Below are 13,306 nucleotides of genomic sequence, written 5' to 3'. Positions count from 1 at the left end.
CCAGATGTTTGCGGCAGCGGTCTAGGTGGTGGGAACTGGAAGGTGTTTCCATACAGTTTACGCCCCATGGCAGACAGTTTGAAAACTTGAGAGTCATTGGAGCGACCATAGGCCCCAATATCAACCGCAATAAATTTGTATTCCGCGTCAGCGATGGCCATGAGGACAATTGAAAAATATTTCTTGTAATTGAAATATTCCGATCCCGATCCAGCTGGCTTTACAATGCAGATATGTTTCCCGTCAACAGCGCCCAAGCAGTTGGGAAACTGACATATCTGTTGAAACTTGTCAGCAATTTCAATCCACCTCTCTGTTGTGGGCTCTGGTAAAAACTCTTCAGCTAAGGAGTCCCACAGTGCACGGCATGTGTACTTCACAATTCCAGATATGGTGGAAATCCCGAGTCTGTACTGGAAATGCAGTGACGAAAGGGATTCTCCAGTTGCAAGAAATCTGTGGGGAATTAAAAAACAATAAATTAGTTTTAAATCACAGCATTACATACCAAAACTGACCTATAACACTTGGCGATACAAACTACCACCAACAAGATTGCAGTGAAAGTGTGCTCTGATGCGATCACATCCAATAAATGTGGCTTACCTTAAAGTCACCATTAGACGCTCTGCGGGTGAAACAGAGAAGCGGCAATAGGTGTCCGCTTTTCTTATGAGGTGTGCAATGCGCTCCACCAAGTAATCAAAATTCTCCATTTTCATCCTAACATATCCAAAAAATTTATCCGGGTTTCGTCGAAGGTCCATGCAGAGTGTAGAATAGACCCCACGCGTCATTCTCTTGGCTGTGATGGGGTGGATCCACAAACGTCGTCTACGATGCCTGATGCGCTGCTGTCTCGCTCTCTCCTTCTCCAGAACAATCACCCTCAAACGATTTGCCTCCGCTATAAAATCCGCCAAATTCTTCAAAATATTTCCAATGACAACATCCATCTTCGCCAGTAACTTGCTCTTCTCTCCAACCTGCACTTTCTCCTCTACAACCTGTCAAAGAAGGGCTGTAGGAACATGCTATATATAGTTTTCCAGTAGCCAATCCCGTTCGGAAGGCCACAAGGGTCAATTTTAAAAACCGGATCCGGCGTAATCCGTCGAAAAACGGATAGAAAAACGGATGAACCGGATGAGACGGATCCGGTTTTGTCTGTCAAGAAAAAGACGGATCCGGCAGAAAACCGGATCCGTCACATCCGGTTTTACTAAACATTTGCCGGATCCGGCGTTCCGGCATGACGCCGGATCGTGCCTGACGCCGAAAACCTGAAGTGTGAAAGTATCATTATCTGAGGCATTCTGCTTTTTTTTATTACTTGTTTGTTTTTATTTTATATTTAATAAAATGTATTGTTTTATTTATGGATCTCTTCGTCCCCCTTTATTCTAAGTAGGGGTTTTAGTTATATCTTTCAAAATATTACAGATTTGTTTAGTTGTGACGAGCAAATGCCTATGTGTTCTATAAAATGATCTATAAAGTGCTCTCAGTGAGAGAAACAAAATAGGAATCTTGTGGGTATGATACCTTTTAATGGCTAACAAATAATAGTGAATGTTGTTCCAATCAAGCTTTCGGGACTGCTTACGTCCCTTCATCAGGCTGATATGACAAAATATTTGAAGAAACCTTATTTATAAACAGTTTAAAGCACATGCTGCTGTGATACATGGACATTTCAATAAACAAACAATGAGCTTGAAGAGAGAATCCTTAATTAGGTAAGATCAGATAGGCTTCAGAACTTTTCATACTACCTATCTGATCTTACCTAATTAAGGATTCTCTCTTCAAGCTCATTGCTTGTTTATTGAAATGTCCATGTATCACAGCAGCATGTGCTCTAAACTGTTTATAAATAAGGTTTCTTCAAATATTTTGTTATATCAGCCTGATGAAGAAGTCCCGAAAGCTTGCTTTGTAACAACATTCACTATTATTTGTTAGCTATTAAAACGTATCATACCCACAAGATTCCTATTTTGTTTCTCTCACTGAGAGCACCTTATATATTTATTTCTACTGGCTGACACGGTACCAAACCACTTTTTTTTTTTTTTTTTTTATAAAATGATCTGTAATGGAGTTGGTTGAGAATTACTGAAAATAGAAAAATATTTAATAAACATTTTCAAGGAGGGCCTGAATGCCCCTTCTTTAAATGTATCATGATAGGTTGTGGGTAGCGATGAGCGCACATGGTCGTTGCTCAAGTTTGCCTCAGGTGCTTGGGTGTGCGTCGAGTATCGCGGGTGCTGGAGTGACATGTTCAACAGTAACAAAATATGCAGGCATTACCTAACAGCCAGAAAACATGCAGGCATTACCTAACAGCCTTAAAATATGTGGCCTCATGGATTCGAACGTGTCACTCGAACACTCTAGTCAAACTCTAAGAACGAGCACTTGTGCTCATCCCTTGATGTGGGCACTAGATTCTGCAATAGGACATTGATCCAGGGAACTAGTCTGGTTGCCCTATGTGGAATCAGTATATCATTTTGCCCCTAACATCCGGCAATTAGCATCTGCGTCATAGGTTGTTTTTTTTTTTCTTCCTCTTGATCAACATAACAGGCTACAGTTTGAACTTGGTGGATCTGTTATCTTTCATCATTAAAACTATGCAAACAATGAAGGCATAATCCTGTAGAAGAAGTGTGAAAGGACCAGAGGAACATGACAAAAGTTTTATACAGAAACCTTTGGGAATTAAATCAAATCTTCTATATCCTCCATCCTTCTCTTCACTGCCATGTGTTTGTAAGGGTACAGTCCGACTGTCGAATTACTCGAGTGATGATCGCATTGCAGTCTTTGGACTGGCTATTGGCTTTCCTAACCTTAGTGTGACGGCTGCATAGAAATGCATACTGTCACTCTCAGGTCAGCTGATAAGCCAGTCCGAGGATTGCGATCCGATCCACACATGGGAAATATGGCAGTGTGACTGCACTGTAAAACAACTGCCTGCAGCAGGAGCCTCTCCCCACTGCAGGAAACAATTGTTAGGTCCTGCTCTTCCAACTGGTCTCTAGACAAAGATGGAACAGATCCTCAGAAGTTTAACCCTTGCATTTTCTGCAGAATTTCTGCTCACGGTTTGAGGATCATGCCAAAGATGGTTGCAACCTACATTTTATGGTGCTCCTAACATAGAAAGAAACAGCTTCCTGTTAGTCTTCTGACTTCCATTTTCGACAGGGTAGCAGTGGACTGATTTCTTTGAAAAAGGAAGCTACACGACTAGCAGGGTACACTGGTAGCAGCATAAGGAGCAGCAGGAGTCTGGTGGCCGAGTGTGTTAATTTCAGTATTTACACTAATAAAATATAAGACAACCATTTTAATATTTCACGTTTATTATTTTTAGGTTTACAATCCCTTTAATGTTGTACAGTGATACATTTGCTTCTATATATTATATTGATGGAGAGATGGGCTCGGGCCGCTGCTTTTGGCTTGTAGACCACACTAGCAGGAAACCTTACCCAGTGTAATTTGTGAGAGACATGTATTTTTAATATTTTAAGAGGTACGACAACACACCAACAATGAATATACAGAAGCTTCTCCAGAATTCATACCACATCTATTATTACCTAACCGTCTCTTCTAGGGTTTCTTGTTAACACAATCGCCCATCAGGCACCTTCCTGACACTTTAATCTTGCGATGCCTGGGCTCAATTATTGAGTACAACTGAATAACAAAAACCATTGTCAACATTTCTTATTGTCATGTTCATTTCATGGAACTTTATGTGGTTGTGAACACGTGAATTCTATACATACAGAATAGCGTTACAACAAAAGCCTGTCTTCATTCTTCAGATATAAAAAAAAAAGTCAACAAGCTTGCCATCTATCTCGGAGGCGATCAGAGCTTGGCACCACTTCTTTGACTTTTTTATTTTTGTGATGGGATTGGGGTCATAGAATCGTAGAGTTGGAAGGGACCTCCTGGGCCATCTGGTCCAACCCCCTGCTCAAAGCAGGATTCGCTAAATCATCCCAGTCAGATGTCTGTCCAGCCTCTGTTTGAAGACTTTCATTGAAGGAGAACTCACCACTTCTCGTGGCAGCCTGTTCCACTCATTGATCACTCTAACTGTCAAAAAGTTTTTTCTAATATCTAATCTGTGTCTCTTCCCATTCAGTTTCATCCCATTGCTTCTAGTCTTTCCTTGTGCAAATGAGAATAAAGTTGATCCTTCTACAATGTGACAGCCCTTTAGATATTTGTAGACAGCTATTAAGTCTCCTCTCAGTCTTCTCTTTTGCAAACTAAACATTCCCAAATCCTGCAACCTTTCCTCATAAGACAGGGTTTGCAGACCGGTCACCATTCTGGTCGCTCTTTTCTGAACTTGCTCCAGTTTGTTGATGTCTTTTTTAAAATGTGGTGCCCAAAACTGGACACAATATTCCAGATGAGGTCTGACCAAAGAGGAGTAGAGGGAAATAATGACTTCACGTGATCTAGACTGTATGCTTCTGTTAATACATCCTAGAATTGCATTTGCCTTTTTTGCTGCTGCATCACACTGTTGACTCATATTCAGTCTGTGATCTATTAGTATACCCAAGTCTTTTTCACATGTGCTGTCACTTAGCCCTATTCCTCCCATTCTATATATGCTTTTTTCATTTTTATTGCCCAGATGTAGTACTTTGCATTTCTCCCTGTTAAAAACCATTCTGTTAGTTGCTGCCCACTTCTCCAGTTTATTTAAATCTTTTTGAATCCTCTCTCTCTCTTCTCTAGTATTAGCTATCTCTCCTAGCTTTGTGTCATCAGCAAATTTAATCAGTTTACCCTCAATTCCTTCATCTAAATCGTTGATAAAGATGTTGAACAATATAGGGCCCAGGACAGAGCCCTGTGGTACCCCACTTGAGACATTCTTCCAACTGGATGTGCAGCCATTTACGACCACTCTTTGGGTCCGATCACTAAGCCAGTTATGAATCCACCTAACAGTTGCCTTGTCCATTCCATACTTAGTCATTTTTTCAATAAGGATTGTATGAGAGACTTTGTCAAATGCTTTGCTGAAGTCAAGATATACTATATCTACAGCATTTCCTTGATCCACCCAATCAGTGATACCATCATAGAAGGAAATTAAGTTAGTCTGACATGACTTATTAGTTACAAACCCATGCTGACTCTGTTTAATCACTTCATTCTTATCCAGGTATTGACATACATGTTGTTTAATAATTTGTTCAAAGATCTTTCCTGGTATAGAAGTCAGACTCACCGGCCTATAGTTGCCTGGGTCCACCTTCTTCCCCTTTTTGAAGATATTATATTCACTAAAGGGTTGAAACAAAAGCGCAATAGGGTCTTATCCGGGTAAAATGTACAAATACTGAAAGTATTATACTCACCTTCTCAAAGAAAGTAAAGCCTGCATAGTAAGTCAGCCTGCTGCACGTCCAACGGTCCACAGCGGAACCGCACCACAGTTCAATAAGGAATAAATTCTTGGACTTTAAGTGCGCTGCCAGACAGATTCAATAACCACACAAGGTTAAAAAAGTTAACCCTTTAATCCCTACGCGTTTCGAAGCATAACGCTTCTTCTTCAGGGGTTGATACAACCCCTGAAGAAGAAGCGTTATGCTTCGAAACGCGTAGGGATTAAAGGGTTAACTTTTTTAACCTTGTGTGGTTATTGAATCTGTCTGGCAGCGCACTTAAAGTCCAAGAATTTATTCCTTTTTGAAGATAGGAACAACATTTGCTCTTCTCCAGTCTTCTGGCACTTCTCCTGTTCTCCAAGAATTTTCAAAGATTATGGAGAGGGGTTCAAAAATTTCTTCTGCTATCTCCTTCAGTACTCTGGGGTGTAATTCATCTGGACCTGGAGACTTGAATTCATTTAGGTTAGCTAAGTGTTTCCTCACTATCTTTCTGTTTATAGATATCCTGGATTCTTCTATTCCCTTAATAGGACAGTGAATAACAGTTGATGTTGCATTTCCTTTCTGAGAGAAAACAGATGCAAAATAGGAATTTAAAAGTTCAGCCTTCTCAACATCCTGTCTTACCATTTCATCATTTTCATCCTGTAAAAATCCTATAGCATCTTTGACTTTTCTTTTACTTTTGACATATCCCCAAAATCCTTTATTATTGCTTTTGACATCTCTTGCAAGCCTCAGTTCATTTTCAGCTTTAGATAATCTGATTTGTGCCCTGCAGGTTCTGCAGACAGCATTATATTCTTCTTTAGATATGCCTCCCTCTTTCCATTTTATAAACATTTTTTTCTTCCTTTTTAGCATGTGCTTAAGTTCTGTGTTCATCCATCCTGGTTTCCTTAAATGCTTCCTATTCTTCCCTCTTTTCGGAATTGTTAACAACTGTGCTTTGAGAATTTCATTTTTCAAGATTTCCCATCCTTCCTGGACATTTTTGTCTTTAAGGATATCCAGCCATTGGATCCCTCCAATTCTCTTTCTGAATCCCTTAAAATCTGCCTTTCTGAAATCTAACCTTGACGTCTGAGTCTTCACAGGTCTTCCACCTCTAGTAATCCAAAATTCTAAAATAGCATGGTCGCTACCTCCTAGGGTCCCAGCCACTTTTACCTCCTCAACCATTTCCTCCCTGTTTATAAGGATTAGATCCAAGGTAGCAGTTCCCCTTGTTTTCTCCCTTACCTTTTGGAAGATAAAGTTGTCAGCAAGAGAGGATAAGAATTTCCTTGACCTGTTAGTTTTGCCTGAGAGAGATTCCCAACAAATGTCTGGATAGTTGAAATCTCCCATGACAACTATGTCATATTTTTTGGAGAACTTGGCCATCTGATGCATAAAGAGTTCATCTATATCTTCGGCTTGCACAGGCGGCCTGTAGTAAATGCCTACAATGGTGTCCTTTCCATTGTTCTGTCCTTGTATTCTTACCCAAACAGTTTCCACAGAACTCCCAGTCTCTGAAGCTTCAATCTCTGTGCAGATATACGCGTTTCGAACATACAATGCGACACCCCCTCCTCGTTTATCAAGTCTGTTTCTTGCAAATAAGTTGTATCCTTCTAGTTTTGTATTCCAATCATGTGTATTGTCCCAACAAGTTTCAGTGATTCCAATGACATCATATTTCTTTTCCTGTGTTAGTAGTTCCAATTCTCCTTGTTTGTTGCCCATGCTTTGTGCATTAGTATAGAAACATTTTAGTTTGTGATTGGTTTCTCTTTCTCCAATATTTTTATTAATTAGATTCTTTCGTCTTTGTTCTTCCTTTCCACTTCTAATAGCAGAGTTCTCAATAGCATTTGTCAGGTGTATGGCTTTTTCTGGTCTTTTGCTTCCCTTCCCATGTTGTTCTAGTTTAAAGCTCTCCTTACAAGTGTAGCAAGGCGACTTCCAAATACATGCTTTCCAGTCTTCGTAAGGTGCACCCCATCTCTAGCAAGTAGTCCATCGTATAAGTAGTTCATTCCGTGATCCAGAAATCCAAATCGTTGCTGACGGCACCATCGACGTAGCCAGTTGTTCACCTGCAGAATCTTATTCCACCTCCTTGTTCCATGGCCATCCACTGGGAGGATGGGGTCCCATCACCCCACTGTGCCCCCCCAAAGATAAATAATTCTGACATGAATTGGAAGTGCAGTTCCACTTTAAAGTGGGTCATCCACCTCTGAGAATTTATCAACAAGCCCTGCAGCTTACCGAATCCTGACAGTGAGTAATGTACACACCCTGCTAGGAGACAGCTTCTCTTGTCTGCTCTAGTTTATATACTTGTGGTCACGTGATCACCACAGGAGCCAAATCCTAGCAGAGTGTATACTATACACCGTTCGGACACGGTCAGTATTTTACATCAGTGTTTGTAAAGCATAAGAGAAAAAAATAAGCAATCCAATCAATATCCTAATAATAATAAAACACAAAAATCATTATTATAAGGAATGAGAAGATGAATAAATACATTGTGAAGGGGCACATGTCCAGTAAGGAATCAAATGGAGCACTCAATATAGGAGTACATCACACTATAAGCATCAACGGGCACCCATTAGACTATAATTGCAACATCCCATATGGCTTAAGGAATCCTAAAGATCAGCTACCGTAATATAGAGATGTAAAACATACTTATAGGGCTGTTTGGTAGAATCTCAATAGATATAAATAATATATAACAGAGTATACCCATTATATTTATAATTGCATCGTCCCATGTGGCCTGAGGAAGCCTAGAGATCGCCTGTTGAATGCAGTTATACAAACAATATTGTACAGCTACAAGGTAATGTATAATACTTCAGTGGATCTAGCAGAAGGATAGTATGATCCCTGGATGGACACGTGCCCACCCCGATGCGCGTTTCGGGAGAGCCTTTCATCCTTAAAGGAGACAGACTGCCGAAAAGCATGTCGGGTGGGCGTGTCCACGCAGGGATCATACTATCCTGGCTAGATCCACTGAGATATTTATACCACATCACCTTACCTTATATGTATTTATCTTGTCCCGTCTCCTCATTCCTTATTATTGTTTGAATAAAATTTTGAGTTTTATTATTATTGGGATATTGATCATTTCTAATTTTCTCTTGTGCTTTGCTTATTCTACAGCAATTCATCTCTGATATACAAGTCCTATGTGTTAGGCGTCAGGTTCCGGGCACTGCACAGCGGGAATCCCGAGCCTTGCCATCAACAGTCTCCCATTTCCCTCCTGCTGCAGTGGAGCCTGCTCAGCAGACTCCGCGATCCTGGCGTTCTGCCCACACCAGCATTGTGGGTTCGGTTGGTGCTGCCACCTCTGGTCCAGTTATGGCAATGCAGCCTGGCCAGCAGCAAAATACTCCAGAGTCGAAGTCCTTCCTTGGGTCCACTGAGCATGCTCATGAGGCGATCTCCCATTGGGTATCGGGAGTCACATGCTCAGGTCCTTCTCCAGTTCTGATTGGTCTATCAGGAGGATCAGGAAGGGCACAGCTTTAAAAGGTTCGGATGGCCGCCCCGCCATGCGCTATGATAGACTTTGAGGCTATAGTACTTAGTGTATGCATGATAAGGGATGAATGAGCCTGGTGACTGACGTATTATAATTCCCCCCTCCTTGGATATTACACATGGGTTAGGAATTAGCTCAATAGCTCGGACACTGCACAGCGCCGCAGTGTTATCCTCAACTACATTCAGCGCCTAGGGCGACGGCCAGTACTGGCCTCCTCGACACTGCTACCACAGCATCCGCCACTGTAACGCTGTGCGCCGTGTGTGCGCTTTCCAGCAACCTTGGTTAGGCTGGTTAGTGGCGTCCATCATAAGCAGTGGTTCACACTACCATGACCAGTGACGTAAACAGGTTGCGGTTGTTTGCCAGCAGGCACGTCCTACTTGAAGCAACGGAATTCGTGGCTGCTAGCACCGGGTCAGGGGTTACCTACCAGTGTCCGGCTTTCTCCTACACGCCTTCCCCTCATTGTTTAGCAGCAGTTGGTCACCTCTGCACGGTGGGCCCTGGCTGCAAACGCACCTCTTAATTATTTCATCTTTATTTGGTGCATTCCGCCAGCCTGTAACACTATGTGGTGCATGCGATATTATGCATTAGTTGCTTTTATATTATGAAGAAAATATGCATCTATTTTCAATGAATTAGTAATTGTAAGCCAAAACCAGGAGTGGGTGATATACTTCTGGTGGTGATGTGTTTCTATTATATTTTTCCTCTGATTGTTCCTCTCCTGGTTTTGGCTTACAAATACTGAGGTAAAAACTCACCAAAAACTCAGTGTGTCAATGTGGCCATATGATTCGGCAAGCTGCAGGGCTTGCGGGCTTGCAAAACATGTCTCAGGGGTGTACAACCTCTTTACGTCTTGTAAGTTGTGAGATTGGTCCTCCATGAATTGGACAGGTTTTTTAGATATGCAGAATTTGGAGGCCAAATCATCACCTTGAATTCTGTCATGTTCTTCAGAACATTCCTAAACAATTTTAGCTGGGTGGCAGGCAGCATTATCTGGCTAAAAGAGATCATTGCCATTAGAGGGGTTGTCCACTACTGGCACAACCACTTCGCAATCCATAACAACACTTAGGCCACGTTCACACGATCAGTATTTGGTCAGTATTTTACCTCAGTATTTGAAAGCCAAAACCAGGAGTGGGTGATAAATACAGAAGTGGTGGGGTACTCGGTACCGGGCCCGATGAGCTTCAATGGGAGATGTCACGGCAGCTGGGACCCAGCCCGTGGCCCTGGGCGCCCAATGTAAAAGGGGGGAATGTTCAGTGTGCTTATGATGATTAGAGTTTATGAATGAATGAGTCGTGACGCCACCTGTGGTGTTCGGCAATGAAGATATTGAGCCGACGCTGCAGACAGATCATCTGGGACAGATGGTGTGGTGCAGCAATGATGTTATAGCCCTCCACAGGCAGGGCTGGAGTCCCAGGGCAGAGTAGGTGAAGTGACACTTAGATGGTGTAGTGTCAGGTGCAGGGGATGTAGCAGTGCTGGGCAGGTTGACGCAGGAATAAGTGGAGGATATCGGGGCATGTATTTCCAAAACTTTACTCAGTCTTTTGTGGCACCAGAGCCCACATCTGTGCCGTGTCCTCCGGGGCAGGAGCTGAGCCAACTTCCAGGCAAGATGAAGTACTCCTTTCCAACACTCCGATAACATGTGCCTTTTCTGAACGTCTCCCTCTTAGTGCCTTTAGTGAAGTACTCACAGTACCGAGTTACACTGGAGTTCTTCCTGTCAGATGTTTCTATGAGCTCTACTTGTACGGCAGACAGCTGTAGCCTTCTTCGGGGGACTCCTTACTATCTAGTCCCGGCTCACACACGTTGCTGTTGTGCCCCCAAGTCTGGTGTGGGAATAAAGTGGTGACAACTTCTATTCCTCCGGTGTCTGCTGCAGGACCATTAGTATCCATACAACCTTGGGGACCGGACCCCGGCCTTGCGCTTAGAACTTGGGAAGGGTTCTCCTCTAACCCTAATCCTTAGTTCTCTTCTTCTCCTCACATTCCGTACTAATCCTTTCCTTCTTATGGAGAGTCAGGCTTTCTATCAATGTTCCTTTCCTGTGCCAGCGGACCCAGGTCACTGAGGTCGGCTGCAGCACTTTCTTCATCCATCCAACTCCGGGGATCTCCTTTCACAGACTGATCTTGTCAGACTCCTGTGACTAACTAGAAAAAGCAAAAAACACAAGTATCCTGAACTAAACTTTTTTTTTTTTTTTTTTTATTCCTGTGGCTAACTGACTAATTCCTACACTTTTCCCGCTCTTTTGGTGCAGAGCTAAACTCCACCCGCCTCCCTGCACGCTTCGTGTTCCAAGTAGGGAGCCACCAAGGGTGCTTTGCTACACTCCTATGTTGTGTGGGATGCAGGTGTTGGAGTGTGGTCAGGTGTCTCCACCTTACCTGAATGGTGGGGTACCACACCTCAGGAGGAGGTGCAGTACCTCTGTGGTGACTGAACCCTCAGGGGTGCCACATTTCTATTATCTTTTCCTCTGACTGTTCCTCTCCTTTTTGGCTTACAAATATTGAGGTAAAAATCTCACCAAATACTGAACGTGTGAGCGTGGACGTATACTTAGTACTGATGCTGTTTTCTTGGTGTCGGCACTGTCTCTCCCTGGGCTAGTGTGACATTGTTACATCAGGTGGGCTCTGCAGCCAAACAGTGGTCACTTCACTCTCTCCACCTTCGGATGTATCACATATATCTGGAGGAAGAGAGCGATCAGCAGTGCTCACTTCTTCCGGATGTATGTGACAATGTCACTTGAGTCCCGGGAGAGTCAGTGCCGACACGGCTTGAGTGGTGCCGACACCGGAGGCGAATTTAAGGGCTCGCACACATGAGCTTATAACTTGGGTGCTATCCAATGATACACTATGGGGTGATGCAGATCTGCTATTTTTTTTCTCCTGCCGAATCGGCAGAGTTTGAGCCGAGTGTCTTTAGTATAATTATTCTGATTCGCTCGCAGACAGTATATACCATCGTGTTCTGATTCTCTTGCAGACAGTATACACCAACGTGTAAGCACAGTAAGTGTTATTTTATTAGAGGCAAGGCAAACATTTGGATTGAAAAGGGGAAGTCCTAGTAGTGGATAGCCTCTTTAAGGAACACCACAGCTATAATGTGGTGTACTTGGCCTATATGATATTGAGGTAGGAGCATGTTCCAAGTAACATCTACATGAAAGCCAGGACTCAAAGACTCCATGCTGGATATTGTCCTGAGATTCACACTGCTGGTCTCCTACACGTAGTGCATCCTGGCCCATCTGGTCCCAGGTAGGCAATGTACACGACGGGCTGGTCCACATGATCTTGAGGAAAGTGTGAGATGTGAGGAAGCCTCGTTCTCTCATTGCTTCATAGTCCAGCTCCGACTCTTGCATACTCATTGTGGGGCCAATTCATCAACGCTTTTACACTAGGGAAGATGCATAAAAGCTTTGAAACCTCACAACATTTTTGATAAGTTGCCCATAATGTTTCAGCTGGAGGAAGGCAATGCCACTGTGGCGGCCATACTCCTGGGCTGAACAAATCATGAAAAACATATAAACAGACAACATGAACAATTATACTTGTACAAGATTTGTAAAAAGGGAAAAATTTTCAAAAACCAAGAGCTCCAAAAATAGTCCTATGATGACAAGTCCAAGCATCAATGTACATGGTCCATTCCTGGGCAAATGGTGAACTATATACAGATTGGTGACCACACAAGTCCTGTGGTACAATGTCCATAAAACAAAACTGGCAAATTCCAAAGGAAACTCTTACAGGTTACCTGTAGGCACAAAACTTGAAAACAGTTACATATATACATTCAATTTCAACATTTACATTAACTTTAGCTATATACGATATCTGATGGGTGGTATACCTTGTGTAGTATGGGTAGACCTGCGTAATACTGGGGTAGTGTGTAATGTGATGGATACACTACTGGTGGTTCTGCATGGCACAGGGATACTAGATTGTCTGCGAACTCTTAAGGTACTGTCACACTAAGCGATATGGCTAGCAATATCGCTATAACTTGTGACGTTATAGCGATATTGCTGGCAATATCGCTGTGTCTGATACCTACCTATGACCGGCTCCCCTGCTGGTAATCGCTGATCGCGTGAGAACATCCTGGACTGTTTCTTGTGATCAGCTTCCTGAGGCGCTTCCTGTGGAGAGACGAGCGAGGAGCGTGGACGCGGGCGGGAGGACGCAGGATCGCCTAGTGTGACAGGTAAGTAGCGACCCCCATCCCC

This window comes from Dendrobates tinctorius, unplaced genomic scaffold, assembly GCF_039654945.1.
Source record: "Dendrobates tinctorius isolate UK_male_01 unplaced genomic scaffold, ASM3965494v1 ptg000037l, whole genome shotgun sequence".
Lineage (NCBI taxonomy): Eukaryota > Metazoa > Chordata > Amphibia > Anura > Dendrobatidae > Dendrobates > Dendrobates tinctorius.
This window is presented reverse-complemented; position numbering follows the sequence as displayed.